At 38.7% G+C, this 8,305-nt stretch overlaps 1 pseudogene; it reads left to right on the forward strand.

Moving 5' to 3' along the window:
• The first annotated feature begins 482 nt into the window (after positions 1–482).
• Positions 483–1,321, forward strand: LOC118596570 (annotated as a pseudogene).
• The last annotated feature ends 6,984 nt before the right edge of the window (positions 1,322–8,305 follow it).

Consider the following 8,305-nt stretch of genomic DNA (forward strand, 5'->3'; position numbering starts at 1 on the left):
GTGTGTGTGTGTGTGTGTGCCGTGACCAATATGTAGAGATCAGAGAAGAATTTGTGGAAGTTGGCTTTCTTCTTTTACAATGTGAGGAGTCCAAGGGATCTGATTCAGACTGTCCGACTTGACATCAAGCACCTTTACCTAGTGAATCATCTTGTTGGACCCAAGAACTGTTATTCTTAACAAGAAAATGGATCTTCAAATTTCATTAGCCTCACTTTGACTTTTCTAGAAAGAGTCCTGTATAAAGTGAAATCAGGGAGAACATGCTAAGAGAGTGTGGCCTCCGTGGAAATAGTTGCTGCGGCAGGGTTTTAGAGAGCCTGATATTTTCATGCTCATGAGCTAAATGTGAGCTTTGAAAAACATGAGATGCCCCAGGAGTTCTAAAGTTAGCAAGTACACTTGCACCGCATTATAAGAGTCAGTCTTGATTGCTTATAGACCAGAAGCCGGGACCTTAGATCTCTTTCTCATCTTGCAAGATGGCGGGTGAAGAGAGCAAAAAGCCTGACACAAAAGAGAAGAAACCTGCGGCCAGGAAGGCTGGCGGTGATGCCCCTGCTGCTGGTGCTGGTGCCGCCAAAAAGGGTGAAACCCTGTACTGGTTAGAGGAACTGGCAGGTATTCCCGATCTGCCTGTATTCCAGAAAGGCCTTGTACAAAAGAAAACACTCAGCTGCACAAACAAAGGTTGAAAAGAAGAGGAAAAAGGAGAAGGTCCTTGCTACTGTCACAAAAACGGTTGTTGGTGACAAGAACGGTGGTACCTGGGTGGTAAAGCTTGGAAAAATGCCCAGGGATTATCCTACCGAAGATGTGCCTCGGAAGCTGCTTGAGCCAAGGCAAAAAGCCCTTCAGTCAGCATGTGAGAAGGCTTTGTGCCAGCATCACTTCTGGGACCGTCCTGATCATCCTCACCGGGCGCCACAGGGGCGGGCAAGAGAGTGGTTTTCCTGAAGCGGCTGGCCAGCGGCTTGCTACTTGTGACTGGACCTTTTACCCTCAACAGAGTTCCTCTGTAAAGAACACACCAGAAATTTGTCATCGCCACATCTACAAAAGTTGACATCAGCAAGGTTGAAATCCCCAAACACCTGACTGACACTTACTTCAAGAAGAAGCAGCTGTGCAAACCCAGGCACCAGGAAGGGGATATCTTCCACACAGAGAAGGAGAAATATGAGATTACAGAGCAGCGAAAGACTGATCAGAAAGCTGTGGACTCACAGATTTTGCCAAAGATCAAAGCTGTTCCTCAGCTCCAGGGCTACCTGCAATCTCTCTAACAAACGGGATGTATCCTCACAAACAGGTTTTCTAAATTACTAACAATGTAATTAAACAACTTCATGTGTTAAAAAAAAAAAAAAAGAGTCAGTCTTAATAATAACAAAGAAGAGTTGGTAACCAGCCTTGGAAGTGATTTGTGAGGCGGCTGCTCACAGGTGGCTTGCTCACCTTGCCAGCTATGCGTCTACCTTTGTCATCCAGTCAGGGAAGAATCAAGAGACCATAAAATACATGCAGATATGTTTGTAAGACCCTAGGCACACCATGGAAATGACTTCAGGCTGTACTAACAGAATTATTCTACTCAGCCATGGAGGAAAGAAACATAAAACATGCAGACATTTAATTGTGTAGTCTTTTAGTTTCTCATATGTAATTAATCACTATATTTTAAACAGCCAAATATTTCAGACTTTGTCAAAAGCTTTAAAGATGTCTAAACAGTTCAGAACCTAGTTTAATCAGTCATTGTACTACCCATACTAGTAAATATTAACTTCTTCTTTTTTTGTCTCAGATATATTCTTTTATTTCTAAATTAAATTTATGTTTTTGGGGACAGTATCTTGCCACTTGCCTCTTAAGTACTAAAAATACTGTTAAGATATCTATTGCGTTTATTCCTACTGTTAAAATATCTATTGTGTTTATCCCTCCATAGTCCCAATTTCTCCTCTCTTATTTTGAATTTGATGAGTATTCTACAAGTCTATTTATTACAGATGTTTTTCATAAATAATTCATGTGTATACAACTGGATATGCATTTCCCTCTAATTACTATCCTAAACTGGTAATCTTCTGGTCTATGATCATTACTTATTTACTTTTAAATATTGTATAATACACATATGTATAATATATATATACATACATATGAGTGCTCAAATTTTATTAATTGTATCACACTAGCTTTTTTCACTAAATATTATTTTGAGCATTCATTGACACTATATTTTACTATAGTTATTCCATTTAAATTTTTACATAGTAATATAGTTTTATCACTGCATCTATGGGTAGAGATTAATTATTTTGTTTAAACTTTTTCTATTTTCATCAGTATTATAATTAACAAATTTGTATATGTCTTTAAAACTAGATTATATCATGTTTTTTTTTCCTTTCCAGTCTGTCTAAAACAAGAATTAACAACTGACTATATATTGTTCCCTTCAAGCTTTTATAGTCCTAGAAGGTGGTATGCATGCTACTGGGGTTGGAAAGTAATCAATAATCTTAACAAGCTGTGACTAGTGTGAGCTATAATAACCATAAGACTTGCAAGATATACCTACTGCTGTGATAGTGAACAGTATATTGTAGGAGTAGCCAACTACTCTTTTATTGGATTTAAGGACTACTGCACAATCTAGAACTCATGCCTAGTACTCTGAAATGGGGCACTAATCCCATGTTGGATAGGTCATACGCTTCTGCAAAGAACCTACCCCTATTATTCTGCTAAATTGTTGTAATATTAGACTTTTCCCTAAGTACTTATCTTTATACTCATGGATTAGTACATCTCTCAGTCCTCATCAGTACAGCTTATTTTTGCAATGGATGACAAATAACACAGAGACCAAAATTGATCAACATAAGGAAACTGTGAAGTGCTCAGCTATAAATGGCTGTCTATATCACACTCCTTTGTCCAAAGGCTCAGAGATCATCACAGAAGAAAGGGCAAAAAGATTCTAAGAGTCAGAGGACATGGAGGACTATAAGAAAACAGTATTTGGTGGACACATATGAACTCTCAGCAGTTACAATAGCTTGTACACAATTTGCTCAAGGTTAAGCCACAGAAAAAAATGAGGAGAAGGAGGAGAAGCAGGAGGAAGAGGAAGAAGGAGGAGGAAGAGGAGGAGAAGGAGAAGGGGCAGGAAGAAGAAGAAGAAGAAGAAGAAGAAGAAGAAGAAGAAGAAGAAGAAGAAGAAGAAGAAGAAGAAGAAGAAGAAGAAGAAGAAGAAGAAAAGGAAGAGCAAGAAGAAAATCCCAGCATGGAGCAGGGAGGTGGTCCCAAAGTCTCAAGCCTGAGGAGCTCTTGGAAACTGATAGCTGGTGGGAGGAAAAATGTCAATATTATTTAAGTGTAAGTGGACCTGCTTTAGCAGATGGCTTTATACTTATGCATGTACTGGCAGCACTAAGTGGATGCAACAGCTTTGAAAGAGAGAGCACATGAAGTTGACAGGGAAAAGTGGAAGGAGGAGTTGAAAGGGGAGTGAATGGGAGCTGGATTTGATTAAAATGTATTATATGAAAGTATGAAATTCTCCAGCAATAAAAAATACAAAAGAATTTTTAAAGGTACCCTTGCTTTTGAAGGTGATCAATGATTGTTTGGTAGTGCTGGGTACTGAGCCCTGGCCTTGTTCTTGCAAAGCAAGTGAACATCCTACCACTTAGCTACACACATAGTCTACTAAATGCATTATGTATTTGCTGATATTAGGAAATGTTTCCATTACATTTTTAATTGTTGCTGGTGTGTATTGATGATCTTATCATTGTGTATCAGCACACATTCATAACACTTTTGGAAAACTTTACTAGTTCTGTCTGATGATTGACAGTTGCTCTTCAAGTTTCTAAGTTGATATTTTCTGCTAATAATGTCACTTTCCCCTTTTGGTTTTACTTTTATTCCTCTATTTTCTTATTTTTTTCTTATTAGACTGCTTAATGCTTTTAGTATAGTAGTGACCCTATTATGAATCCTCCCAAAATTTCAATGAAAGGAGTTGATTTATTTATAAGTGGACTATTGTTATTGATTTTGGTCACAGTTATTTTATTAGTCAAAGGGCATGCTTTCTATAACCATAATATGAAGAATTTGTTTAATCACAAATTAATGTTTGGTTTGATCATGACCTTGTTTGAATAGATGGACTGATTTTATTGTTGTCCTTCCAAAGGTGGATATGTCACTGAGCCTGGCTTACTATTCCACATGAAAGACTTTGGTCTGTACTTAAGGAAGTGTTACTTAACTTCTATTTTTGTTTCAACTAATTATTCTCATTGCCATAATATATGAAAAAATATTTTCCTAGTATCTACAAGAAGTAGTTCTGAAAATAAATGAGTACAAGGGGACTCAAAAGTGAACTAAAATTAAAAGAGTGACTTTTAATCCTGAGTCTGAAGCCAAGCCACATGCATGCTATCCTTTCATTAGAATCGATTTGTGTTCTCCACTTTCTGTCTAGTTTTAGGATAAATTGTGACTGCAAAATTTATAAGGATTATAGTTGATATGCCTCAACACCACTGCTTAAAACATTCAGAGACCAAATTACCAACATTCATCAACAATGTCAATAAAACATGAGAACATGGTTCCAAAGATCTAAGCTCACATACTAGAAATCTGTAAATACAAAACTAACAAAAAACCCACTTTCCTTTCTTTCTCAATAAACAATGATTTTTTTTTTTTAATCTGAGTTGCTGCAATACCATTGAAGTCATTTAAGTATTAAATGGTAGAAGGAGATTCTTTTATACTGCTCTGACTGGTGAATGCATACACTCCAGAACAGCTACTTGTGATGGTGAACAATGATCTTGACATTCTTAAGCCTTAGCCTTCTTGCTTAATCAACAAAATAATGCACAAAAAAGCACTTTAGCAGTGCCTACCATATGCGACAGTGGTTCAATAGTCTTTAGTCACTATGGTTATTATCAGAAAGAAGAGAGTGTTTTTATTAGCTCTTCAGATGGAGAAGTTTTAAATATAATGTTCACTTGCCACAGCTATTGACCAATTTTCATTTAAAAAGTGTTAAATTCTATTAAGTTCCAAGGCTTTTCCAAAGTTTGGAAAATCTTTAATATCTTCTTTATGTAAGTACAAAATAAAAATGTCGGCTTGAGGTAAAGAAAGGAAGGATGTAGAATGTCTCTGCTTAAAAACAAAGGAACAAATTTGAGAGCAATTTGACACTGATCCTTGCTGTGACAAGCTAGCTGTAACAGCCAAATGATGGTAAAGAACAATGAAATGATGCCTCCTGCAAGACAATTCCAGTTCAGGGTAAGGACCGTGACTTGATCATTGTCTGCTGATCAACACGTCAGTCAGCTCTTCTCTTGGAGGCTGTACTTTGGAAAGCCCAAAGCACTGCTTAAAAGGAGAAGGTGCTTTGTGAAGCTGCTGAGAACAAGATGTATTGGCTAAGCGAGTAGATGCAGAGGGGTTGCTAGAGGAACTGCTAAAACGACAATTATGATTTGTTTCTTGAAAGTAAGTACGATTCCCAGTCAGGTGGATCTTTCTTTCCATGGAAAAAAAGTCAAAGGACTGAGGCAGCAGCCCAGATCACAGCCTCTGGAGCCAGGCTTGTTGGGCCACAAGTCCTTGACATTTGGCTTATTAGCTCTGAAGAACATGATTCATTCATTTTTGTAGCTCTGCAGGAGCTGCCATAACTAACATTTTTTTTGTGTGTGGGGGGGTCCTTCCCCAAGATTACCTTCCATAAACTACAGGCTTAAGTTCTCCTCAGCTTACTTCCCCTGATCTTGTTTTCTACCTTGAGTTCCTCCAGTGACTGAAGACTCTGTAAAGGGCTTCAAGTAGGAGTCAGGGCTTGAGGGGAGTGGAGCTAGCTTCCTTAACCTGAATGCATGTCAGGGAGTTGGGTGGGGGTGGGAGGTTAGAAACCTAGAGGTTAAAGAAGCAAAGGCTTTCTTTCCAAAAGGCCCACTGCAGTTCTCAGATCTTGCCCCTTCCCTTACCCTTTACAGAGCTGATTTCAGGGTTGATGCCTCACTAAGAGTTCCATGAGGATTAGTCCCTGTGTTTATAGTGATATCCTCTGTAGCATGCTTTCTCTTATTAACCACATTTTACAACTTTTCTTTCTCCATACTCTTGTTCTTTGGGATGGCATTCCATTGACATTAGTTGTACCAAAAAGCCCGACTTAGACTCTGCTTTTATAGTATGTAAATGAAAGTATAGTAAATCAAATACTCCTGGAATGAAAGAATAAGAAGAATAAAAAAGAAAGCACTGTACGATGACTTATGACACTGAATTCTGCTACTTGTGCTGAAAGAAATAAGGACAAAGGCCTACTAGAAATCAACAGTCTATTTTCTGGCTAATCAGGGCATGAGCCCCACCCCACACCTCCCAGCTTTGCAAAGGGTTAAGTGTATGGTTCTGAGTGAGCTTCCAACATCTTGTGTTTCCAAAACTTGAAGTATTCCATTTCAGATAAAGACGTGAGAACTGAAGTCTTAGGCTATAACCAAATTAACCCTTGACCAGTAAGAGCTGAGCAAGGTTAGTATATTTTCCCCAGTTTGATGGAACTTATATCTGAGAAGAGGAGGATTATCTCATCTCACTTCCAGGAGAACATCTGGATGGAGCATTCTCTCCAGCATGTTCACAACAGAGAATCTGCTCAGGTTGACTGCAGGTTCTTTCCTGTACTCTAACTTGGATTTGGCCTTCTTGCTTGGGTGCTTTTCTATTGCAGAACCCTAATTCTCCAGCTGTTTCCAATTGCCACCTGAGCTCTTCTCTCCCAATTACTTCCCCCTTCATCTGGAATGACTCTGCTGCCAATTTCAACTTTGCCTTCAAACAGATTTTTCTTTAATGGCTTTTTTTCACTTCCAAAATGGCTAAAGGGACATTGAGTTTGTTTAAGAACAAAGAAAGAGCATTCACTTATATATTATAGAAAAATGGGATGGTTCAATGGTATGCAGGTCCCATCTCCACTGGTAGGTGGAACACTGGTATCAGTATCATATAGGGGGTTTGATAAGCAGATCTCTGGGTTACTCCAACAGAGTCTCTGGTAACTGGGGTCAGGAGCCTGCAGTTTAGACATGCTCTTTTCATGATTTTTATTTATATTCTAATATATGACATATTTAGTTCACCCCCCCCCCATGTAATCTTTCTATAAGCTCTTCTTCTCTTTTCTCAACAAGGGGAAAGGACTTGCTAGAATGTCTATTTCTGTCCAGCTTTTGCGCAAAGCCAGAACCAAAGCAGATTTGCTATGCAGTCTTTCTCATTAAATCCAATGTCAAGGAGGCAATTATTCATTTTCTTGCCATGTTAGTGATGATATAGACTTTCTTATTGGTGGAATATTCTGGTACAGTCTGATGATTTTCCCCCCTCTGGAGAGAAAGACTTTTGATCCAGGTAGCAGAAGGGGTGTTCTGCCTTTGGTTAGGAGCCAACCATATGGCAGTAGCCCTACCTGGCTCAGCTTCTCCTAATTCTTTCTCATTAGAATTACCCGAGATGTTAAAAACCTATGGAGAAAGGGCTGGTGCTGGTAGTATAGTAGGTGTATAAAATATCCTTGAAGAAATGAGTGAGTGTAAAGAATGATGGATGAATTATTGGACACAAACTTCAACTTCAAAGTGTTTCAGTTTCTTAGGGTATTTTCTGCTAGGGTTAGACTATTTGCTTTGGAGCCTAAGTAATGACATCAGATGCCTTTTGTTTCATTAACCTAACATGAAGTCCTATCTTTATGGGCTAGGGCAAGAGTCTTTGGTTTAGTTTTCTGTTATTTGAATGTTTGGATTACAAATGCTCCACAGTTTTTGCTACAAAAGACTAGATGAGTAATGATGAAGAGCTCCAAGCAGTTACTCAAGGAATTCACCAGGATCCTGGGGTAGGAAGGGCTATTAAGAGTGACCTACGTAGCCCTTAATGGAACTTTTCAAGGACTTGGGATTTGTTCTAGACCTCTGTTATTTTTTTCCTTCTCTGCTCAATCCCAGCTGATCAGCTCCTGTTCATTAACTGATGATCTTGAGTGAAGCCACAGCATCAGCTGTTAAAGACAAGCTTTATCATGTAGTTTTTCAGGTTGTGAATTATATTTTTCTAATGTACAAAAATATTTAAGAAGCAAACAAGCACCACCAGGACCATGCCAATTAGAGTGGCCTGCTCTGTCACCTGTGTCCAGGCTGCAGCCAAGGGCCATTTCTGGGGGTATGGTCCTACC

This window comes from Onychomys torridus, chromosome 15, assembly GCF_903995425.1.
Source record: "Onychomys torridus chromosome 15, mOncTor1.1, whole genome shotgun sequence".
Taxonomy (NCBI): Eukaryota; Metazoa; Chordata; class Mammalia; order Rodentia; family Cricetidae; genus Onychomys; species Onychomys torridus.